General features: G+C 38.6%; 1 pseudogene; it reads left to right on the plus strand.

The window, feature by feature from the left end:
• Positions 1-9600: 9600 nt before the first annotated feature.
• On the plus strand, positions 9601-22133 carry LOC131902638 (vomeronasal type-2 receptor 116-like; annotated as a pseudogene).
• The last annotated feature ends 4710 nt before the right edge of the window (positions 22134-26843 follow it).

Below are 26843 nucleotides of genomic sequence, written 5' to 3' on the forward strand. Positions count from 1 at the left end.
TCTAGTCCATTTGCATTTAACAAATTCAGAGAAAATAATTCCATTATCTCTCCTATTTTGGTAAGTCCAAAATGTACCTGATTCACTTTCTATCCTAACTTATATTACTAACAGAACTATCTTATAATGTCTTTCAAATTTATACACTTACTCTTCAGTGAGTTTCTTTTCTAAAATTCTTAACAAGGAAAACTATAACTATCTAAACTGTAACTATAACTATCTAATCTTCATTTCCCTCAGAGACCTAAGAAGGAAATATTACCTAACAAAAATAAAAATAGGAAGTGCACCCAAGCAGCTTCCAAAATAAATGTGAGTTGACAGAAACAGGCAGCTGCCTGGACAGTTACCCAAGGTTTCTCCACAGTGTTGGGGCATCATCTTTAGCCTATAGGCTTAGTGTATCTGACAGAGACTCATTTGTGAGCTAGGATGCACACAGGGTCAACAGTTTGATCTCACATTTGGTAAGAGCAGTCCATGTACCAGAAACACCTGAATTCCACTAGTGTCATGTCATGATTCAGGATTTTAAATTCTGGAAATTGTTGATGTTTTTTGCATTCAGCTGTCCATTCTTCTTGGCTGTGTGTGTATGGCTTCATCTCAGCATCCTGTTCTTCTCCACATCCCTCTATTAAATGCCAGTCTACTATTGAGAGGTGTGAGTTTAGTTACTCTTCAAGAATAACTGTTTCAGTTGCTGTTCCACAGCACACCAGAAATCATCAGTCCACTGTCTGTTCAGCTGCCTTCGAAGAAAAGGGCACTGTGCCATTTCCAGATTGCAAAGGCCACTTCAGGCATGGTGCCATATTGTCCTGGCCTCAGAAGATGCCTTTTGTTAAAGCAACAACAACACTTGTTTTGGCAATAATCAGCAGTCCCCTGTTTCATGTCCTGTCTGTCCATTTTGTCTTGTTTGTCAGCAGTTGATTTGAGGATACTTTGTTGTTCAGTGGCTGACTTTTGCCACAATGAAAGTTAACTCCATATGCAGTTTCTTCAATGCCCATATTTTCTCTGAAGTAGGTTGGTACTGCCAGGAGCCAACATGTCTCATTGTCAATAAAAAAAAGAAAAATTTTCTAAGTTACTGAAACATTTTAAATGCCATAATCTGTAGATCTCTGAAGGGTTTGAAGATGACCTTTCTGTCTAAAATATATCTGCTTGATCTTGAAAACACACCTAATGTGACTACAAGTTTGATTGTAATGTCTAACTACTAACTTTCATTACTTTATATCCTAATAGTTGGTAATAATTAATATTCAAGGATCAGCAAATTGCATTACATTGTTAAATGAATGATATAAATACAATATCTTGAACAAGATTAGAAATATAAATATAGTATTTTCTAACAATATCAAACTCAATATATATAATTTGTGTACAATGTAAAAATATCAAATCCAATGTAAAGTATTTAAAACTAGTAATTGTCTTTTTTTAAAAATAAGAACCTTAAATCTAATCTCCTTTGCTTAGTCCTATTCCTAACCCTTCACAACAACTTGTAATCAACCCTCCTAAACAATGAAAATTATCCCAGACCCAAAACCCTTTTAAAGACCAAAAAAAAAAAAAAACCACCCACCCAACACCACCTCTTTGGGAATGTGGGCGTCAGAGTCTTAAAACTGCTTCTTGCTGGATATGGGTGAAGATATCTTTATTCTGAAAAGAAAAAATTTGGATTAATTGTCAAATTCTAGGAAAGGTAGCTATATCCTTTTGTTGTCCAGTTTGAGCATAATGCCAAAGTTCAGGGCTTATCTCAAGTACTTATTCAAGTAGTCATTGAAATTGGATCATCTCGGCTAGCCATCTCAAAATTGCTCTGAGCAGTTTGTTGTCCAAAGTTGATCTGTAGATGATATTTGTCGGCTTAGTGCTATTATTATTGTTCATGTGGAATTATTGTTGTTGTGGGGCCCCATCTTCTTCCTGGAGACTTCAGTTGATGTTAGGCCTGGCCGTGATTTCCTGCAGAAATCCGATAAGAGACTCAAACACAAAGTCATGTATAGGTAGCTAACTGAAGCCCTTTTTTTTAGAATTAGTATTCTATATGACCATTATTATTATCTAACAAAGTTTAATATATGTATTAATCTTGTAAATTTTGGTATAAAATTCATACTTTAAAAAAAGTTTAAAGAATCAGAATAGAATCAAAGAATTGAGATTATTAGTAATAAAATAGTACCTTAATTAATTTGGTTTTTCTCCTGTCCCCTATCAGAAGATGGCCCCTTCTTCTGGCATGATACAGAGAGTTTACATTTTTCTTTTAACAACATGCTTGAGTTTAAAGAAGGAGAGAACCATTCTCCAACTCCAAAGCCAGCATTAAATTTTAATTGAACTGGGACTACAAGAAGTCCAACAGTGTTAAATGTCTTTAGAGAAGAACAAAACAAACATTTAGGAAAAGTTATGAAATTTGATACATGATATACAAATAGATCATTTTGCTCTTTTTCTTGGGACAGATGATTTGTTCTTTTTCTTCAGTTGTCTCATTTGTCCAGGGTTCTTCATATTCCTTAGCCTTCATTATCCTAAAAGACAAAAACAAAAATCTTTCCCCAAGACTAATTTTGGGGAGGTTCCCTATTGGCAAGTTATTATTTGATTAAATGAAAAAGCATGTATTAATGGTATAAGTTAGTTTAAATTGGATGGTTATGCTGGTTGATGAACTATCACCTCCTCTAATTAAGAGATCTCTCTTGTTCAAATCGAACCTTTATCAATTTTTAATGATATCCACAGCTTATCTTCTCCTGTAGAAATAAAATCAAAACCTTGTCCCTGATGTAACACATATCCTGGTTTCCATTCTGTAGTCAGCACATCCTTAAAATATATAGGTTGACTTAATTCTGTAGTTTTTTCTATTATCCAGTGTCTCTCTGCAGCTGTTGTTCCTTTATCATTAGCACTGAGAAAATTCAAAGTTAATAGAGTATATGTAGTCTATTTCTTGGGGTTTTGTTATCCCTTTCTGTTTATTTAGCATATCCTTTAGAGTTCTGTCTGATCTTTCTGTTACTGCTTGGCTTGTAGAATTATGTGGTATACCTGTAATATGCTTTATATTGTAATAAGCAAAAAACCATTACATTTTAACAGAGACATATGCTGGAGCATTGTAGTTTTTTTTTTTTGTTTGTTTTTCGAGACAGGGTTTCTCTGTGTAGCTTTGCACCTTTCCTGGAACTCACTTGGTAGCCCAGGCTGGCCTCAAACTCACAGAGATCCTCCTGGCTCTGCCTCCCGAGTGCTGGGATTAAAGGCATGTGCCACCACCTCCCGGCTGCATTGTAGTTTTTTTAAAATATTTTTAATTTTTATTTTGCAATACAATTCAGTTCTACATATCAGCTATGGATTCCCTTGTTCTCCCCCCTCCTGCCCCCCTCACCTTCCCCCCAGTCCACCTTCGATTCCCTCCTCCTCCAGGGCAAAGCCTTCCCAGCAGTCTGAGATCAGGAGCATTGTAGTTTTAATTTGACAGGTATACCCATGTTGGCCATAACTTCTAGCAAATGAGTGATTACAGAATCAGCTCTTTCAGAACTCAAAGCAGTTGCCCATTGAAATCCTGAATAAGTATCAATGGTATGGTGTACATATTTCAATTTTCCAAATTCTGCAAAGTGAAACACGTCCATCTGCCATATTTTTTTCCTCTGAGTACCCTTTGTGTTACATCCTGCTGGTAATGGCGTCTTATTGTAAAAGGAACAAGTAGGACATTTCCTTACAATTTCATTGGCTTGTTGCCAGGTTTTGGAAAAAATCCTTTTTTTAAACCTTTAGTATTGACATAATGTTTTTTTTATGAAATTCTGAGGCCTCCAGTACATTTCTTATCAACAATTTATCAATCTCATCATTACTTTGTGCTAGAGGCCCTGGCAGATCAGTATGGGATTGGATGTGAGTTATATATAAAGGATGACTCTTTTTCCTGATTGTATCTTGTAATTGAATAAATAGTGAAGTTAATTCTGACTCATCAGGGATAAATTCTGCAGTCTCCATATGTAACACCCCTCTTTCAGCATACTGAGAGTCAGTAACTATGTTGAGAGGTTCTGAAAAATCCATTAATACCAACAAAATTGCATACAATTCTGATTTTTGAACTGAAGTATAAGGACTTTGAACCACTTTACTTAAATTTTCTGATTTGTAACTTGCCTTTCCTTGTTTGCTTACATCTGTATAAAATGTACGAACTCTGGATATGGGTTTTTCCCATACAATTCAAGGAAAAATCCAATCAGCTGTCTTTATAAGATCAATTCTATCACTTTTGGGTTACTTGCTGTTAATTTTTCCCAAAAGATTACTGCAAGCTCTTTGTCAAGGTTCAGTTTCTGTCCATAACTTTTAAATGTCCTCCTTAGTTAAAGGTACAACAATTTCTGCTGGGTATATTCCTGCTAATTGACAAAGTCTCAATTTTCCTTTCCAAATCAAGTCAGAGATTTTTTCCACATAAGTTTTTAATTTTTTATTTGGTTTATTTGGTAAAAATATTCATTCCAATATAATATCTACCCTTTGCATTAATATTCCTGTAGGAGAATGTCCAGAGGGTAAAATAACCAAAATGCAATCCAGCTTTGGATGGATACAATCCATGTATCCTTCATGTACTTTCTTTTCTGCCAAGGCCAATTCTTTCTCAGCTTCAGGTGATAATTCTCTTGGACTATTTAAGTCCTTGTCACCTTCTAAGGTTTTGAACAAATTATTAAGTTCATAATTTTTTACCACAACAATAGTTCTTAGATGAGAAATGTCTCCAAATAATCGTTGAGAGTCATTAAGAGTCTGTAATCAATCTCTCCCAATTTGCACCTTCTGGGGTCTAATTTTTTGTAGACCTATTTTATATCCTAAATAATTAATAGAATCTCCTCTTTGTATCTTTTCAAGAGCAATATGTAATCACCAGCAAGGCAAAATTTTCTTTACTTCTTCAAACATTCTTTCTAAAGTATCTGCATTTGGGTCGGCTAGTAAAATATCATCCATATAATGATAAATTATAGATTTAGGAAATTTTTTTACCTATCACTTCCAATGACTGTTGTACAAAATATTGGCACAGGGTTGGGCTATTCAACACTCCCTGTGGGAGGACCCTCCATTGATATCTCTTAACGGGTTGAGAATTATTGTAAGTAGGCACTGTGAAAGCAAATCTTTCTCTGTCTTTTTCTTGTAAGGGTATTGAAAAGAAACAGTCTTAAATCAATAACTATAGGAGGCCATCCTTTTGGTAACAGTGTAGGCAAAGGAATTCCAGATTGTAGAGAGCCCATTGGCTGAATTACTTTGTTATTTGCTCTAAGGTCTGTTACCATTCTCCATTTACCAGATTTCTTTTTAATAACAAATACAGGAGAATTCTAAGGGCTGGTTGATTCTTCAATATGCAGAGCATTTATCTGTTCTTCTACCAGCTTTTCTAAATTCTGGAGTTTCTCTGGTGTTAAAGGCCATTGATGAACCCATACAGGCTTGTCTGTCATAATAAAGGTGTCTTTGGAAGATCATCAGTTGTGTATTCTGTTCTTGCATAATATGGATGGCTGGTGACCACTCATTAGAATAATACCTTCTAATATTTCTCTAAGAAACATGTGCTAGTTTGTGTTTTGTTTCTGAGGTTGGAAGGATGTTAATCTGAGTATTCCATTGTTGCAACAGGTCTCGACCCCACAGGTTCATAGGTATGTTAGCCACATATAGTTTTAATTTTCCTCTCTGTCCTTCTGGACCTATATATTTGAGCCATCTTGCACTCTGTTTTACCTGCGATAATGTTCCAATCCCTAACAGCTGACCGTTTACCTCCTGAAGATGCGAAGTTGAATGCCAAAATTCTGGTGCAATTATGGTCACATCAGTACCTGTGTCTACCAGACCAGACAACAAAACACCTTTTATTTTTATTGTTAATTTTGGTCTTTTTTCATTTATAGAAGTTTGCCAAAAAAATTCCTTCATGGTTTCTCCTGAATTTTCTGTTCTCTCTGTCTCAGGTGTTCTATTACCCCAAGCAGCCTGGTTTATTCCAATAGGCATTGGGTTATTTAGTTGCTCTGAGTAGGAGTTTCCTCTATGACTGCAAGAAAGGTCTGAGCTGGATTTGCTGTTGGGGTGTGCCTGAGGCCCCTCTGGGAGTTACCCAAAGACTGAGGCAAAGTATTACCTTGCCTGTCTTTTGTTGATCTGCATTTGTTGTTCCAGTGTTTTCCCTTACCACACCTTCTGCATACTCCAGAAGGAAGGGGAATTCTGTTGCCATTGTTCCTTGAAAAAACACTGTTTCTAGGAAATGCCCTGTTTACAGTCCCTTTTCAAATGTCCTTGCTTTCCAAATCCAAAAGGTCTGACATTCCTCGAACCTCTTGCTTCTCCTATCCACATATCATCATTGTCATGAGCCTCAACAGTAAACATGTCCCTAATCTAATCTTCCAAGGGTGCAGATCTTGCCTTTAATGACCTGATTATTCTCTTGCATGCTGCATTCTATTTCTCTAAAGCCAAACATTTGATTATTTTTTTGCTAGCTTCTGAATTCGAGACCATTGTCTTTCCTGCTGAAATAGGTTTTTGTAAGAAATCCATGAAGGATTCTTTTGGGCCCTGTATAACTGTTTTAAATGACTCAGTTTTCTTTCCTGGTTCCTCAACTCTGTTCCATGCTTTCAAGGATGCCAATTGACATAGAATTAGGGTTTGGATATCATATAAACATTTTGTTTGTATTAAAGCATATTGGCCTTCTCCAACAAGCTGATCCTGAGAGATTTATATACCTTTAGTCCTCCATTGATTTTTTTATGTTTTTAGCTACCTCTTTGAACCATATTTGCCACTGCAGCTGTGCCCCGGGTTCCAGAACAGTATTTACCCGCTTTCTTCAGTCCTATGGTATAATCTTATTATAAGTTGACCAGGAGTTTAACATTTGCTTTACAAATGGGGAATGCATGCCATAAGATACTATTGCCTCCTTAAACTTTCGTAAATATAACATTTCAATTGGAGTCTGAATATTTTGTGCATTCAGTTGGCCAGGTAGATGCTGTATGATTACTGGATAAATTAAGGGTGATTGTGTGAAAATAGACCTTCTTTCTGTAACCTTATAATCCAATCCTGAAACAATTTCACTGTTAATTTCTTCTGTCTGAATCTGAATTTCTATATAATTCATTTTAACAGGTTTAACAGGTTTTTCTAAAGCTTTTATCCTGGCACTGAAAATGATTATTTTTTAAATAGTAAAATAATGATAAGGAAAGTAATAATGTGTATAATCCCATCAACATTAATCTTCTCATATAGTTGTTCTATTTTCAGACTGCCTAAAATGCTATGAGCATGTTAGGAGGCAGCCCACACAGGTGGAATAATCTCTACTGGCTCTACCAGACTGAAGAATATCTAGAATATAGAAAGTAGTAATAAACTGGTGCTGTAGACATGAGTCATCAGTTAAGAGCACTTACTGATCTGTCAAAGGATCTGAGTTCAGTTTCAATCACCCATGTTGGCAGCCACCTCAAAACCACTTAAAATTCCAGCTCTGCAGGATCCAGCTTCCTCTTCTGGCCCCCCAAAAAACTGCATTCTCAAGCTTCCTACACATACACACACATATCATTTATCAAATGTGAATCCATTACTCAAATTGCCAAGATCAAATTCTCTGTCAAAGTGGACAAGAACACATTTCTCATTTTTGTGACATCCACTCTCATGAACCGTTTAGGTTTTTTTCAAGCTCTCAAGCATCTCTTGTTTTTCCAACCTTACAACATAGGGGAATTTGTCAAGCTATATCTGAAAATGACATCGAATGCATGATAATCCTTGTATTAACTACAAAGCATTGATCTACAGAGCCTTATCCATACTAAATCCCGTGGCTTTATTTTCAGAATACCACCTGAAAACTACCAATTTGCTCTGCCTTTGGCTTTTTTTTTTTAATCTTAACTTTAATATTTTATTCAAATTAGGCATTGACACAGCTTACATATATTAATAAGCAAGAAAAATGTCATTATTTTTCTGGTGCTAGGAATAACCAAAAAGCAATTATGTCCATTGGAAGAGCAGGAAGCACCCTAATCAAGACATGTATTGTTAAATATTGCATAATTTTTGTGAGAAAAAAATGCTGTAGATTTTTATAACTGTTATATATTGACAAAAGATAAATGTAGAATTTACTAAAATGAAACTTGATGTCCAGTAGAGTGTTTGTGGCTGTTTTAATCTGAATTCTAGAGTCTCTAAAGACTTTCATTGGCAATTTAAACTAAATTGTAAGAACAAAAGAAAATATAAATATAATGTGATCTGTTTTCTTTTTCTCTTTTAGAAATTCTACTTTAATCTTACATACTTTCCTTATTAATCAAATGAATTCACAACCTTAAGAAACAGGAAATATTTTTGTTTCCCTCAAATGATATTGCACAACTATCTTTACTACCAACATGAAACATTATTGCATATTTTTTTTTAATTTTTATTTTGCAATACAATTCAGTTCTACATATCAGCCACAGATTCCCTTGTTCTCCCCCCTCCTGCCCCCCTCACCTTCCCCCCAGCCCGCCCCCCATTCCAATCTCCTCCAGGGCAAAGCCTTCCCCACAGACTGAGATCAACCTTGTGGACTCAGTCCAGGTAGGTCCAGTCCCCTCCTCCCATGCCGAGCCAAGGGACCCTGCATAGGCCCCAGGTTTCAAACTGCCAACTCATGCAATGAGCACAGGACCCGGTCCCACTGCCTGGATGCCTCCCAAACAGATCAGGCCAATCAACTGTCTCACCCACTCAGAGGGCCTGATCCAGTTGGTGACCCCTCAGCCACTGGTTCATATTTCATGTGTTTCCGTTTGTTTGGCTATTTGTCTCTGTGCTTTATCCGACCTTGGTCTCAACAATTCTCTCTCATATAAACCCTCCTCATTCTCGCTAATTGGACTCCCAGAGATCCACCTGGGGCCTAGTCATGGATCTCTGCATCCAGATCCATCAGTAGTTGGATGAGGTTTCTAGCACGACAATTAGGGTGTTTGGCCATCCCATCACCAGAGTAGGTCAGTTCGGACTGTCTCTCGACCATTGCCAGCAGTCTGTTGTGGGGGTATCTTTGTGGATTTCTGTGGGCCTCTCTAGCACTTTGTTTCTTCCTATTCTCATGTGGTCTTCATTTACCATGGTCTAAGACCTAAAGCCTGTCAAAAGCAAGAAACTCCCGTACTAGTCTGCAGGGAGCTGCGCTGTGCAGTGTGGCAGTGCGCGTAGTTCAGGATCGGAAGGGACTCTCCCTTTGGAATGCATGGGAGATGAGAAGCTCGGAGTTGTTGTACGTGTACCTGCGTTTAACAGGATACCACTGTTGAATTAACCCGTTCGGTCAACAAGCTCTGAATATCTGACTTCCTATCTATTCCATTGTGGTCTGGTTTTCTTCTGTGAGAATTCAGGCTCGAGTTTTAGCAAAAGTCAGCAGTCTATTCTGACACACCAGCCTTTGGCTTTTGCTGTGGACGAAATCAACAGGAATCTATATCTTCTACCAAATGTGTCTCTCATGTTTTACTTCTTCACAGACCTTTTTCATGATAAACATGCATTTCAAAAATTCATATACGTTACTACAAAAAGGCATAGACCTCTTCTTAACTACATCTGTAAACGTAAGATCAAATGTCGGGTAATGATTACAGGACCAATGTTAACACCATCCATAAGCCTGGCACAACTTTTGGTGTTCTACAATTATCCACAGGTGAGGTTGTTTGGGTGTAAATTATGGAATCTTTCTCATTTTTTGGCTAAGCCTGATGCTGAGGACAGTATAAGGGGGAGATTGGTTTCACATTAATGTAAACCAAGTTCAAGTGTGATTAATCAGCCACTCAATGGGACATTCCAATTCATCGTTTGATATGTAGATGAGAAGAAGAATTAGCAGTCAAAGTGATTTTCCTTGAACAAATTGTAGAAAGGTGATTTTCTGCAGGTTTCTAACAGTGTATTATAACTGTAGTAACAGGGAAAATTGCCCTTCCTGTCATTTCAAACTGGTGCTTCACACACCTCAGGGCTCCCATTGAGATTTCTGACAGTCTTCTACCTCATGCTGCTCCCTGTGTTTTATGTCCTTCAGCTCACCTATGGACCTTTCCATCCTATCCTGAGTGATCGTGAACAATTTCCCAGTCTGTATCAGATGGCCCCCAAGGACACAGCTCTGGCCCTGGCCATGGTCTCTTTGATGATTCACTTCAACTGGAACTGGGTTGGGCTGGCCATCTCAGATGATGACCAGGGTCTCCAATTTCTCTCAGATCTGAGAGGAGAAAGAGCAGTCCAAAGAGTCTGCTTAGCCTTTGTGATCATGATCCCAGTCAACATGGAGTTATATATGTCAAGAGCTGAAGTGTATAACAACCAAATTGAGACATCATCCACAAATGTTGTTATCATTTATGGTGACACAGGCGGTACTCTAGCTGTGTCCTTCAGAATGTGGGTTTCACAGGGTATAAAGAGAATATGGGTCACCACCTCACAGTGGGATGTCACTACAAATAAGAGATACTTCACCCTTGGCTCATTCCATGGGACTCTTGCTTTTGCACACCACCATGCTGAGATTTCTGGTTTTAAAAATTTTGTTCAGACATTGAACTCTTCCAAATACACAGACCTGTTCCTGGCAGGACTGGGGTGGATGTACTTTAGTTGTGAAGCCTCCACATCTAACTGTAAGACACTGGAGAACTGCTCATTCAATGCCTCACTGGAATGGTTAAAGCTACAGAGTTTTGACATGGCCTTTAGTGATGATGCTTATGATATATACAATGCTGTGTATGCTGTGGCCCATGCTCTCCATGAAATGCTTCTTCAACAAGTAGAAAACCAGCAAATAAAGACTCTGAGAGAACTGGATTCTGACTGCTCACAGGTACTGTATCTTTCAATGGATGGTACTTGGTTCATCAATGTTATAATCTTTAAAGTGTCTCTCACATACCAAAATCAATGTTTGTCATGTATGTGGTGTTCACTATAAGGGATGGTTTGCATAAGTGTACGCACCTGATTCTGACACCACTGTAGGCTCTGGGGACCTTAACCCTTGTGATTCTCTGATAGCTATATTACAGGAAATAGTGCTGATTCAGTTCAACACCTTCTTGTGTACCTGTGTGTGTAAGTATATTTGCATCTGATTTTCTGTGTGTTTTTGTATTTGTTTCTGTGTACATGTTTTTGTCTTTGTGGTTGTCTAAATGCATTTCTGTGACTTTGTATGCATGTGTATAGATGTGCTACTTTGCATGTATGAATATCTCTCTTCTGTGTTTGTTCATGACTGTATATCTGAGCATATATTTATTGTGTGTGTCTCTTTGTGAATGTTTTTTATCAGTGTGTGTCTCTCTGTGTGTGTTTTTTTGTCTTTATGTGCCTATGTGTTTCTGTGTCTTTTTCTGTATTTGATTGCTTAGGTCTGTCCGTATGTGTGTGTTAGTGTGTATGTGTATTAATGAGTGTGGCTGTATTATGTGTGTGCTTCTGCATTGGTGTTTGTGTGGAAGTGTTTGTGTGTGAGTGTGTGTGTGTGTGTGTGTGTGTGTATGTGTGTGTTTATGGTGTATATTTATGTTTGATGTTTGCGTGTTTGTCTTTGTTTGTGTTTGATGCTTTCCCCTGAGAGAATTAAAATTCTAGAAACACAACAACTTTATTTATTCACATGCTTTCATTGAGTTTCTGCCTTGGGCACCTTCAATAAATTTGCCTTAGGATGAAATAAAATCATTTTCAACTTAAAACAAAGAATATTGCCTATCTTTCAGCTTCACCTATTTCTGAAGAATATGTATTTTGTTAATCCTGTTGGAGATGTAATAAATATGAATCAGAAAGAAAAACTGCAAGCAAAGTATGACATTTACCACATTTCTAATATTCCCCATGGTGTTGGACTTAAGGTGAAAATAGGAGAGTTTAAGCCATATTTTCCACATGGTCAACAGCTCCATTTATATGAAGATATGATAGAGTGGGCCACAGGAAGTAGACAGGTGGGTCTGACTAAAATGTATTGATGTACTACACTTCAGAGTTGTAGCCACTGTCAAGTGAGGCCATTTGGATTTCTCTGTGACTTAGTGAAATTAGATGGATGATCATGTAAAGACATAACTTTAAACTTTTGGATGATGTTTCTTCAATTCAGATTTTAAAAATATGATTTTTTGGTAAGGTTTTGAAAATCTAAGACAAACACATATTTTTATCATATCAGAAACACTCTGATTTATAAACAAATATAAAACTAGATATGACCAACACTTGCTATTATTCACAGTAAATTTATCAATATTCTCTTGGTTCCATTGATTGTTGCCTATTGATTTTCTTCTTTTTTGTTGAATCCACATGCTGGAAAGACTAAAGCTATTTGTAAGGAAAGATTTGGAGCTAGGAACAGATATGCAAGTCATTAATTTATATTCTATAATTTTATTCAAGTGCTTTGACTAGGAGGTCCTAAACTGCCTACTGTACTAACAATACATTCACATTTTCATGGGCCACCTTAGATATTTTATTAATTAAAACTTGTTTTTTAGAATTTTTATGTATATGGATGTTTTGCCTGTATATATCTGTTCCATATGAGTATTAGGTATGTAAGCATGCCCACAGAGGGATTATGATACCCAGGAACTGAAGACAATTCTGAGCCTAAGTGTAGGAGTTGGGCGATTGAACAGCAAGATATGTTGCTGAGCCACCTCTCCAGCCCTCAATCATAATTTCTAAATGAATCCTTCCTTAGAAGAGCATTTTTTTGCACCTTGATTCTTGCATACCTCATTCAAACAAACAAACAAATGAAAAAATAAACAGAAAGATTTGTATTGTTTCCTTGTTTGGTTGGACAGGCACTCATAATTATAATAATTTGGCTTTGAAAAAAATTGAAAATAAAATATTCCATTATGTGTTCCCAGATATATCATAGGTATTGATTCTGATGTATCTGGTTTTATAGTATCTGAACTACATTGCCTACTATAATGTTGTATGTTGAGTTTGAAAGGGGTTTACTTCCAGAAAGTGTGCAAACTTAACCTGAAGTGATATCTCAAGTTGCTAAGATAGAGTTAAATAAGGAGTTAATATTCTATTTTCACAGTGATGAGAAAATTATGCTCAGAGAACAGAGCAAATGGGTTGAAGTTTTAGCTACTAGCCTGTACCACTAGATCAGAAGAGAGCAACGAAATCACAAGTGTGCTTCTACCAGGCCTAACTTGAACGAACATTACAGAACATCCAACAAAATGATAGGGAGGAATAAAATCAAAACAATATGTGCCGTATTCTAGATATGCAAATTGTAAGCAGAAATGAAACTTGCAAACAGTGAGGAAGCAGGACTCCAAATGATACAATCATAGGCTTACATGACAGTGAACTCAATGACATACTAAACATAGACTTCAAAGAATAGTTGTAAGAATGTTCCAGAAATCAAAGAGCATTCAAATTACCTCTAAGGACAATCCAATTAGACAAACACTTGCAAATAATAAGGAATTGAATGAAGGAGAGACAAAAATTCAATAAAGGTACAATAACAATGGAGAATTCATACTACCATTCTTTTTTTTTTTTCTTTTTTTTTTGAGACAGGGTTTCTCTGTGTAGCTTTGTGCCTTTCCTAGAACTCACTTGGTAGCCCAGGCTGTCCTCGAACTCACAGAGATTCACCTGGCTCTGCCTCCCGAGTGCTGGGATTAAAGGCATGTGCCACCACTGCCCGGCCCCATACTACCATTGTTAAAATGAAAGACACAACAATTCACACAGCAAACTGTATAAAACGTGTTACTAAGAGAATATCTCAAGTAGAAGCCAGGCTATTGGGACTTGAAACAAGACAGATGAATTATAATTCATTATATAAAACAATATAATTATATAATATAATTCATTCATTATACAATTATATAACTCATTATATAAAACAATAAGGAATGATGAAGATCAATATAATACCAAATTAAGAAAGTACAGGCACAAGAGGAGGACAACATGTGAAAGGACCAAAGGTATTTCTAATAAAATGACAGCCAAAATTTTACCAAATGCAGGGGCAATATGGCCATCCAGATACAGGAGGCAGTCAGAGTGCCCAACAGACAGGTTCAGAAAAGGACCTGACTTTTTAGAATATTACTTAAAATCTCAATTATGCAGAATAAAGAGAAATTTTAGGTTACAAGAGAGAAGGTCAATTTCATTGAAAGTCCTCATCATAATAACAGTAGCTTTATTCGTAGACACTTTAAAAGGAGGGTGTATCAATTAAGTGTTTCAAACAGAGACAAAATTTACAACTTCAGTTACTATACCCAACAAAGCTGTCCTTCATAATTTCAGGAAGATAGAAAAACTTGTAATGGTGAACACAAATTGCAGGAATATTTAGCTACTGGAACATCATTAAGGAAGACACTTCCACAGTGTCTTTACACATTACACACTCCTTTACAACGAATATTAAGTTAATCAGTAGATGTCACAGGAATGTGTAGACTACACTAGATCACTAGACAGAAAAGCAAAGGTTTAAAATACATCAAAACTTACAAAAACACAAATTGACAATAATCACCAAATAACTTTCATTAATAACTGAATTTGAAGAATCCCATTTTCTAATCAAAGGACACAGACAAAGAAATTTAAAAAAACAACAACAAACAACATTGTCTTGCTACTGTACTCATAAAGAAGAACAGAGTCTCCGCTGTACAGGAAAAAGTCCATTGCAGGTAAAGTGAATCAGAAAGAAGAAAATTGTACTCCAGTCAATGAACATGAACGGAGAAATTCTCAAGTAAATACTGGCGAACAGGTCTCAAGAGCACATCAGGAAGATCAGTCCCTACACACAAGGTGACTATATTACAGGGATGTCAGCCTGTTTCAACATACACAGATCAATCAAGTATATTATGTCACATAAATATATGCTAGGATATAAATTATATGCTCATTGAAAAAGATACAGAAAATATCTTGAGTGATTTCCAGCATCCATTCAGGGAAAGCAAACATAAAAAACAAATTTGAAAAATAGAAAGGACATTTTCTGACAAAATAAGTTTTTTATAAAACAGAACATAGAAAACATTGTACTACATGGAGAGAAACTTAAAGCATTTCCACTAAATTCAGAAATGGAATCAAGTGTGGAAGTGCTTCTCAGAATTAATGAAAAACTAAACGTTAGGTGAACAATATGACCAGAGATCAATTAGACAGAGACAATTTCTCAATGAAGTTTCTCTTTTTTCTTGTATCTCGTCTTTGTGTCAAGTTGACAAAGCTAAGCTACACAATGGGTGGGTAGGGTGTTCAGTTCAGGCATTCCAATGGTGACACAACATATACTCCTAGACTTTCCTGAACTTTTAGTAGTTGGAAGCACCTCAACACTTCATCAATTTGTTCTCATATATTCATGTGTGGACTTGTACAAAGTACTGAAAGAAATGTGTTCACTCAGGTCATATACAGAAAGAAAACTTGTTAACTACTCAACATGATGAGATGCTATAACTATTGAAGGAGTAGTCAAACTCCTGCCCAGCATCTGTCTGCTTTTCCTCAGATGCCCTCTGCTGTGTGCAGTGTTGATTGTCCCCCTGGATTCAGAAAAATCCATCAAGAAGGAATGGCAGCCTGCTGTTTTGATTGCACCCCTGCCCTGCAAATGAAATTTCCAATGAGACAGGTAAGTGTTGACTGCAGGGAGAAATCCTTCAGGTTGACTTTCTTCTGCTATCCAACCTGCACTTTTGAAGGGGCCTGGAAGGGTGCTGCACTGCTTTGTGATATTCACAAATTTGACTGCTCAGACATAGGTTTAAGCCAAATAATGTCTTCATTAGCTCAGTGTCATCTACAGTTGATGTTCAGGACCCCAGTGTAGCACTGAGTATTTCTCAGGGTGAGATTTGAAGCAAAAGAACCATGTTTTGGGTTGACATACTTCAGTTACCAAGAACAGTGAGCCAAAAGCAGATCCACAGAAGCTAAAAAGCAAAGTCAGTACATTTTGAGACTTTCCCAGTACTATAAGGACTATGATGGATTAGGCCTTTGCTTCATTTTGGCAGGTGGTACTGCTAGGTGGTGAGTTTTATAGTCTTGGTGGTACTTCTATCATTGAGTCAGTTGAGCTAGGGAAGATCTGGGGACCTACAAAATTCTGTGGCCCTTTTACAGCACAAATAAAATCCAATCATTTAATTTTGTTTACAAGTATGTGATCAATAATAATGTCCTTATAAATAACAACCTGTGTCTTCACATATACCCTTGACTCACTGTAAAATTATTGCTGGTAGTATTTTGTAAAGAAAGTGTCTTGAAAAATCAAACAGCCCTGTGAGGGAATTCTATACTATACTGTCCCAATGATTATATCCCTGTAAAGGTACATGTAGACTAGATTGTAGTCACAAGTCTTTATAAATATTTTATTTTTCATTTAACCCCTTGAATGTATGTATGTTTTCCTTTGTTAGTTTATGTGCAGGAGATTGTGGAGGCCAAAATAGTGCATTCAAGCCGCTGGAACTTGAGTTTCAGACAGGTGTAAGCTTCCACAAGAATGCTGAGTCCAAACCCTTGTTCTCTGCAAGAGCTGTAATGTAGCTAGAGATTTTCTGAAGGTCCACAGTCAGGACAAATTTCTCTCACCTGCCAGTCCCACAGCTGCTCAGACCCAACCAAGTAAACACAGAGACTTATATTGCTTACAAACTGTATGACTGTGGCAGGCTTCTTGCTAACTGTTCTTACAGCTTAAATTAATCCATTTCTATAAATCTATACCTTGCCACGTGGCTCGTGGCTTACCGGCATCTTCACATGCTGTTTTTCATTGTGGCGGCTGGCAGTGTCTCTCTGACTCAGCCTTCCACTTCCCAGCTTTATTCTCCTCCTTGTTTTGCCTATCTTTCCTGCCTAGCCACTGGCCAATCAGTGATTTATTTACTGACCAATCAGCAACACACTTGACATACAGACCATTCCACAACACTGTAAGCTCTCTTTTTTTTCACTTTTCTATATTAAGAAATTTTCTACTCACCCCACATACTATCCACAGATCCCCCCTCCTCAATCCTCCCACCCCCAGCCCTCTTTCCCAAGGCACCCCGCATCCCCACATCCCCCAAACAGAGGTCTTCCATGGGGAGTCTGCAGAGCCCAGCACACTGAGCCTAGACAGATCCAAGTCCCTTCCCATTGCACCAAGGCTGTGCAAAGTGTCACACCACAGGCGCCAGATTCCAGAAGCCTGCCCATAGACCAGGGACAGATCCCGATCGCCCTGTGTGGATGTCCCCCAAACAGTTCGAGCCACACAACCATCTTCTGTATCCAGAAGGCCTAGTCAAGTTCCACGGGGCTCCACAGCCATTAGTCCACAGTTCATGGGCTTCCAGTAGTGTGGCCAGTCATCTCTGCAAGTCCTCCTATCATGATCTCGACGTCCCTCACCTGCAATATCTCTCCTCTCTCTCATCCATTGGATTCCCAGAGCTCAGCCTGGTGCCTGGCTGTGGATCTCTGCATCTGCCTCCATCAGTCACTGGACAAAGGCTCTTTGATGACAGCTAGGTTATTTATTTGGCTGATCATTAGGATAGACTGATCCAGGCACCCTCTGGACCACTGCCAGCAGAACAAAGTGGGGTCAACTTTGTGGATTCCTGAGAGCCTCCCCAGTGCCCTGCCTCTTCCTATTCCCATGATGTCCTCATCTATCATGGTATCATCCTCCCTGCCCTTCCTCTATGTCCCTGTTCCAGCTTTACCCTCCCAATCCCCTATGTACTCATCCCTGCTTCAAGCTCTCTGACACTCCCCCACACCCAGTCCATTCATGTAGATCTCATCCACTTCTCCTTCACAGGGTCATCCATGTGTCCCTCCAAGTGTCTTTCCCTGTGAGCTAGCCTCTCTGGAGTTGTGGGTGGTAATCTGGCCATCCCTTCCCACACATTTAGTATCCACTTATGACTGAGTACATACAATGTTTGTCCCTCTGAGTCTGGGTTACCTCACTCAAGATGATATTTTCTAGTTCTATCCATTTGCCTGCAAATTTCATGATTTCATTGTTTTTTACTGCTGAGTAGTACTCTGTTGTGTATATGTGCCATATTTTCTTTACCCATCTTCAGTTGAGGGGTATCTTGGCTGTTTCCAGCTTCTGGCTATTACAAATAATGCTGATATAAACACAGTTGAGCATGTGTTTTTGTGGTAAGATTGAACATTCCTTGTGTATATGCCCAGGAGTGGTATAGCTGGGTCTTGAGGAAGACTTATTCCCAATTTTCAGAGAAACCGCCATACTGATTTCTGAAGTGGCTGTACATGTTTGCATTCTCACCAACAGTGGAAGGGTGTTCCTCTTGCTACACATCCTCTCCAACATAAGCTGTCTTCTGTGTTTTTGATATTAGTCATTCTGACAGGTGCAAGATGGTATCTCAGAGTTGTTTTGATTTGCATTTCCCTGATGACTAAGGATGTTGAGCAATTCGTTAAATGCCTTTCAGCCATTTGAAGTTCTTCTGTTGAGAATTCTCTGTTAAGCTCTGTAGCCCATTTTTAAATTGTATTGTTCAGTACTTTGATGTCTAACTTTTTGAGTTCTTTCTATATTTTGGAGATCAGCCCTTGGTCAGATGTGGAGTTGGTGAAGATCTTTTCCCATTCTGTACGCTGTCGTTTGGTCTTATTGACCATGTCCTTTGCTCTACAAAAGCGTCTCAGTTTCAGGAGGTCCCACTTGTTAATTGTCGCTCTCAGTGTCTGTGCTACTGATAAGCACTCTTAACTGTTCAGTCATCTCCTGCCACTGAAGTCATGAATCCTATACAACTTGTTCTTGCCACTTCCCAGAAACATTGCTGAAAAAGAGAGATATTGAGTCTGTGTGTTGTGATGTTAAATAAGTATTGTGTGTTGGTAGGCATGCTGTTTATACAGCATTTGCTGATGGCTGGTATTTTGCATTGTCATTTAGCTAACAGGTGAGTGAGGAAGACAGCATGAAGATGTGAATTCAGAGTGGTACCATAAGGCTGCAATTGGAGCCTTCTAAGAAACTTTGGGATGTTGCAAGTGCTGTTACTTCCATTTGAGGGAGGTCTTCAGAGAGCTTTGAGACTGATGCCATTGTAAGTTGTGGTGACAAAAGAGTAGTAACTGTGGGTAAAATTACTAGAAATAGCTAAACACGAGACAGCACTTGATTTCATATCAAAAAATGGGGAAAAGTGTGGACACTTGATGTAGAGAAAGACAGCTGTCCCACTTAAGATTTTTGTACACACTAGCAGTGAATGTCACAATAATATAGATAACATAATCTTGTAGTGAAAAGATATAGACACAATTATTCCAATGAGAGTTTGGCATACATAATCCATATAAGTCAATTGGTTATTGATTTGGAGATGGCCAAATTCAAAGGAGAGTCCAGAATTGTGTTTGACTTATATTGCCAGTCATTTTCTATAATGCAAAGAACATTTGAAAAAGACATTTGGGCCATTGGAGAGATTTCTCAGCAGTTAAGAGCATGGGATGCTTTTCAAGAGATCCTGTGTTCAATTTCCAGAAACCACATGGTGGCTCACAACTGTCTAAAATGAGATTCAATGCCCTCTTCTTGTATGCAGACACACATGAAGGCTGACCACGGAATACATAAAAAATAACTAAATCTTAAAAAAAAAAAGATATTTATTGTCAATGAGAAGAGTAAGAAGGTAAATCTCTTGCCACAAGTTTGATGACCTGAACTCATTGCAGGAAGCCCATTGAAATGAGATGGAGCCAACTCCTACAAGATGCCTTCTTGACAACTTGCACTTACACACACACACACACACACACACACACACACACACACCACTCACACACATGGACCTTTGAACTGGGTACTAGCTGTTTGGTAACATCTACATTTAGGTGTATCTAGTAATGGGGAAGTCTTTTGCCTCTCCCCTTGGCACTGATATAAAGAGCCCTTTGGAATAAAGTTCTGGGCTGGTGGTTTAGGATCTAGGCTCCTCTGAGGCTATCCTGTGTTTCTGTCTCTCTCTATCTCTATTCCCTCTATATTACTGTCTAAATCTGTAATCCCTCACTCCCCAGGAACATCCAGGGGGAAAGTACCCACAGAGGTCTCATGTAGAAGGAAATTAGGGAAGGAATTTGGTGTTCTGTGCTCACAAAGGTGGTGATATAAGATACAAGACTTTTGAGTGTTATATATCTGTAGAGTTTTCTACCTTAATAGTAAGATTATTTCATTTTATAAACTGTTTAGTGTCCCGTTCCCTGATGAGGACACAACTAAGGGCATCATATTTAATTAATTTTTCTTGAGAATTTCATACATCATTAGAAACCTCCCTCTCTCCCCATTCTATTTCCCATACATCACATGCAACAAAAACTCTCAAACTCGTGGGCTCTTTTTCATTTACTGCTTTCACACACATAGGCACTTGCACGCACACACAATAGATTAAATTTGTTGTTGCTCGGTGTTTGGTGATGATCATATAAGAATAAAAAACAGCTATAAGAAGTTTCATCCTGGATAAGATCAAGCCTCCATCTCTCATGAGGGCATCACTTCTAATTCAGACAGGAAGATTCATGTTATAATGTATCAATAGGATCTGTGTTTGTCCTTGAGGAAGATAGGAAGTATAAAATAGAAGCATTGCTCTTCAGAAAAGTCTCAATTGCATCTTTATCAATAAAGTACATGAATAGTGTAAAGCTCCCAAAATACACTGGAGTGGCCTGTCCATAAGAAATGCTGAAGTTGCACTAACAATACTTTTGCTTTCTGCTTCAGATATGGATCAATGTTTGAGGTGTCCGGAGGACCAGTATGCCAATGCAGAGCAGAATCACTGCCTGTACAAAGATGTGACCTTTCTGGCCTTTGATGACCCCTTGGGGATGACTCTGGCCAGTATGGCCTTGTGTTTGTCTGCATTCACTGTTCTGGTTCTTGGGATCTTTGTGAAGCACCAAGACACTCCCATTGTGAAGGCCAATAACCTCACTCTCAGCTACATCCTGCTCATCTCCCTCATCTTCTGTTTCCTCTGTTCCTTGCTCTTCATTGACCATCCCAACTCAGCTACCTGTATCCTGCAGCAAATAACATATGGTATTTTATTCACTGTGGCTGTTTCCACTGTATTGGCCAAGACAATTACTGTGGTTTTGGCTTTCAAAGTCACTACTCCTGGAAGAAGGATGAAGTGGCTCCTGGTATCAGGGGTACCTAACTACATCATTCCCATCTGCACCACCATCCAAATTATTCTCTGTGCAATCTGGCTGGGAACATCTCCTCCCTCTGTTGACATTGATGCACACTCTGAGCATGGTAACATCATCATTGTGTGCAACAAGGGCTCAGTAACTGCTTTCTACTCTGTCTTAGGATACCTGGGCTCTCTGGCCCTGGGGAGCTTCACTGTGGCTTTCTTGGCCAGGAATCTCCCTGACACATTCAATGAAGCCAAATTCTTGACATTCAGCATGCTGTTGTTCTGCAGTGTCTGGGTCACTTTTCTCCCTGTCTACCACAGTACCAAAGGCAAGGTCATGGTGGCTGTGGAGGTCTTCTCCATCTTAGCCTCCAGTACAGGCTTGTTGGGATGTGTCTTTGTCCCCAAGTGCTACATCATTTTGTTAAGACCAGAGAGAAATTCTCTTCAAAAGTTAAGGGAGAAATCATCTTCCAGAACTCACATTTCATAAATTTTAAATGACACATGTAATGTTGGTACTGAACAATCTACTAGGATACAATGAAAGATTATTCGTTAGCTAGTGACTCTCACTGTTTCTTTTAATGCTGCTGTTTATAAGTATACTACTGTATACTACTTTTATCTACATTGTCTCCCACAATCTTCCACTTAGCCACCTATTTTTAGAAGACATGGCTGTTCCACATTAGTGCAGAGTAGTAATGTTCTATTTGTCTCATATATACTGTAAGATTTATAATAAAATCTGAGGCTTCTTTTTGATATCTTAGTGAATGTAAGACTTTGATATCACATGAATATTGAAAGAATCTGAATGATGTTTGTGAACTCATGTTTGCAGATGAAGCCAAAACAATGCTAGCCCTTATAGGGGGAAGACTAGAGAATCCCAATGCATCCTGGGAGTTAGAGGAGTAGAACTTAGGAGCTCAGAATGTTTTGATAAACACAAGTTGCAAAATATTGCAGAAGCTGGAGAGATGTCTCAGCAGACAAAATCGTGTACTGTTCTTGCAAAGTGGCTGAGTTCAATACACAGCCCTCATAAAATGTAGTTCACACCACTTGTAATGGTAGCTCCAAGTGATCAATGCCCTCTTAGGGCCTCCAAGGACTCTTATACACACACATGCACATAACAATACACTCATCTCACACAAAACACACACCCTTTCACACACGTCTGAATTCAACACCTTTCTGTCTCTCACTAGAATGCTAAGAGGTTTCTATGGGGTAATAATAATATAAAATACATTACAGAAAATATACTAGGATAAAACAAAAAATAACACATTAGGTTGAACAAAAGGAACAAAGAGAAAGAAAGGAGCCCAAGAAAAGTCAGATGAATCAGAGACCCACTTGCTTGCACATTCTCAATCCCATCAAAACTTAAAGTGGTAGCCATTATATATATTCAAAAAACTAATAGGGTAAAGTAAGAGAAGAAAAAATAAGAAGACAAAACAACAAAAAAGTTAAAAACAACAAAGAACAAACAAGAAAGTAAAAGACCCCGACATGATATTGTGAGACAAGAAACATCCAAAGAAGCCATTGAGTTCATTCATCTGATGGCCATCTACTATTGCACATGCACCCTACCCTCTAAAGTAGTTGGTTTCCCCATTGAGACTCCCTTGGAGGAAACTAAACTTTCATTAGCAGCTGGCTATCAACTGGATATTGCTTCTGGGTTAAGAATGAAGCCTGTGTCCATTTCTCCTTTCAGCTCAAGTACCCTGCACTAGATAGTTTTTTGTCAATCTGACACAAGCTAAACTCCATTGAGAGAAGGGATGCTCAATTAAGAAAACGTTTTTAAGCTCTCTGTCTTGGTGGACACCTTTATTCCCAGCACTTGGGAGGCATAGGCTGGCACATGTCTGTAAGTTTGAGGCCAGCCTGGTCTACAGAGTTAGTTACAGAAGAGCCAAGGTTACATGAAGTAACCCTGTCTTGATGCCTCTTACCCCGCCAAAAGAAAATGTCTCCATGCGGTTCAACTACAGGGCATTTTATTAATTAGTGATTGACTGGGAGGGCCCAGCTCAAAGTGGGTGGTGACATTCCTAATCTGGTGGTTCTGAGTTTTATAAGAAAGCAGGCTGAGCAAGGCAGTAAGCAGCACCTCTCCACGGTCTCTCCCTCAGTTCCTACCTCCAGGTTTGTGCCTGTTTGACTTCAGTCCTGGCTTCCTTCAATGATGGACTCAAATGTAAATGTGTGTGCAAAATAAGCCCTGTTAACCTCTGAGTGAAATTTTAGTGTGTTCCATTGTGGAACTTTTAAAACTGTGGGACATGTAAAGTTACTTATGTTTTTAAAAATACTTGTTTATTTTTATTTTATATGCATTGGTGATTTGCCTGCATGTATATCTGTGTCAGTGTATTGGATCTCATGGAACTAAAGTTACAGACAGTTGTGAGCTGCCATGTTGGTGCTGGGATTTGAACCTGGGTTCTCAGAAAGAATAACCAGTGCTGTTAAATGCTGAGCCATCTCTCTTGCCCCTACTTAGAATTTAATGTGAGATCTTGGGGATGAATGGGTAAGGAAAGGCAGATTTGTAGTGATGTATTTGTGTGTCAAAATTATATGGTGTCAATTGTGCTGGATAGTTTTCTAACAACTTGATATATCTGAGTCATCACATCTAAAGTCATCTGAGAAGAGGGGACATCAATTAAAAGAATGCCTTCAGCACTTAAGACCACAGGGTCAGCTCTTCAGACCACAGGGCCAGCTCTTCCACATGAACCAGGCATTGCTGGGTGAGGGGAGGGGAAGGAAGCAAGCTCATGCCATCCGATGCCAACACCAGACAGATGGGTACTAGGGAGAGTATGTCCTGTGGTCATAGGAAAGGGAGAACTATCCGTGACACCCAGGAGCTGCAACACTTGGGAGAGCAAACTCCATACTTCAGGAGAAAAGCAGAATATAGCCAACCTTGTTAGTGTGGTTGTGAATTAGCCAGCAGAAAAATTGTGAGCATGGGAGATCTGTCCCAATTATGCATCAATCTTGAGGTAGCATTGGTGGAGGAGCGTTACCCTCTTCCCTTATGCCCATCAATATCTAGGGCAAGTGATAAAGCTGGCTTTGTGATCACAGAGTGGGAGAGCTATACCTGACGCCCACCAAATGCAACACTTGGGAGAGCAGGCCCTGTATCTCACCAGTGCAGCACAATGGATCTATCCTTGTTAGTGCAGGTGTGTGTGTGAGCCAGCACCGAAGTTGTAAACATGGAACAGTTGTCCCCATTTGACATCTGGTAGACCAATCCTACAGCTTTCCAGGCCCAGACCCAAGGATATGACTTGGCCTGCCCCACAATCTGCCCCATCTATGATCTGCTGGAGCTTGTGAAGGGACTTGGACTGTAGACCTAAAGTCTCAAGATTTCTAAAACACAGGGCAACAACAGGATATCCAGGAGGAGCCCTAGTTAGGGCCCAGCATTGATAAGATAGTAGAAACCAAAGGCCTCGAACCAGACAAATGACTCTTTGCAATGAACACTTGCAAGTAAAGATAAATGCACAAAGGGGTTCATGGCTTGAGTCATTGTCTCACACTGCAGCTTCCATGATGAGATTAAAACATTTTTCCCTTATTTTATTTTATTCCATTTTTTCCTTTTTCTCTTACACACACACTTTTTCTTTTACACACATACATGCATACATACACACACACACACACACACACACACACACACACACACACCCTATTTTAATGGAGAAGCCAAGTGAACAAAGTGGATTTCCATGAGAATGAGGGAAGTGCATCATGGGAAGAGTCTTGGGGCCTTAGAGACACATGAGGCATCATCTTCCTCTTTTGGGGACCCTGTGTGTGTAAGAGTGTGTGCCAGTCCCTACCTTCTTCATAGATTATTATTTATTCTTGTCTTCCTGACTGATCTGGCTTTCTCAGACATGGTTCATGAAGTCCTGGTTCACATACATGCATCACACAGACCAGTTGCAAACTTGTACAGCCACTTTGGAAGTCTGTATAGCCGTTTCTCAGAAAATTGGGAATTCATCTCCCTCAAGAACCAGCTATACCATTCTTGGATATATACCCAAGGAACGCTCAATCATACCACAATAATTCATACTCAACTATGCTCATAGCAGCATTATTTGTAATGGCCAAAACCTGGAAACAACCTAGATGCCCTTCAACTGAAGAACGGATAAAGAAAGTGTGATACATATACACAATGGAATACTCCTCAGCAGAGAAAAACAATGACATCATGAGGTTTGCAGGCAAGTGGATGAAACTAGAAAATATCCTTAGTGAGGTAACAGACTCAGAAAGTCAAACATGTTAAGTACTCACTCATAAGTGGATACTAGATATGAAATAAGTGATGGCCAGACTCCAACAAAACCTATTTAGAAGAGCCAGTGAAGTATACTTTGTACTCATTAAATGAAAAATCCAACAATAGGGTATTACAATGCTAATCTTGTACACATCAAATACAGGAGTCCCCAATTTTACTAATTGAAGAGTCTTAGATTTAAAGCATAGATCAACTCCAGCACAGAGATGTTGGGTCATTTCAATACTCCACTTTCAGCAACAGACAGGTAACACGGATAAAAGTAAATAGAGATAGTCTGAAGATAAATGACATCATAAGTCAGTTTTAACTCTATATTTCACAAACCCTGTGGACTTGTAAACCTCTAGATAGAGGATATGTTTCCAGAAAGTACTCTTTGTCCACTATGCACACAGCAGCCTTAAATAACACATCAACATAAAACAATACTTTCAAAATATCCTCAAAATATGAGCATTCTGGCCCAGAAACCTTCCATTTTCTAACAACCAATGGAATATGAAGCTCAAAATTGTGAGCAGATAATTTAAATACAAAATATATTAGTTTAAAAGCATTTTACATATGCAGAGCCCAGATGATTTCAATAAGGACTCCTTTATGCTTATATGCACTATGTACACAACAAGGAAAAACTAAATGGGATGATGGTTATCCATCCCATTGTGAGAATACAGACTTAGTGCTTGGCATTTTGTTCTCCTGGGAACCAAGATTCACACACACTGTGGGTAACTCAAGAGGGGTATATATCTTCCCAAAATATTATTACATATGAATTTTTTCACTATAAGGTATTTACAAACTATGTTGTTTTAATAGTTCTAATAAAGTAAGAGAATCTAAAAAGATATTTCTCAAAGAGTACTCAATATATGTATTTTCATGTTCCAGAATTTCTATGTAGTCCATGCTTGCCTTGAAAACATAGGTTGACCATTCTGTGACTCACAAATGCTCAGATTATTGGC

Source organism: Peromyscus eremicus, chromosome 1 (assembly GCF_949786415.1).
Source record: "Peromyscus eremicus chromosome 1, PerEre_H2_v1, whole genome shotgun sequence".
NCBI classification, from domain to species: domain Eukaryota; kingdom Metazoa; phylum Chordata; class Mammalia; order Rodentia; family Cricetidae; genus Peromyscus; species Peromyscus eremicus.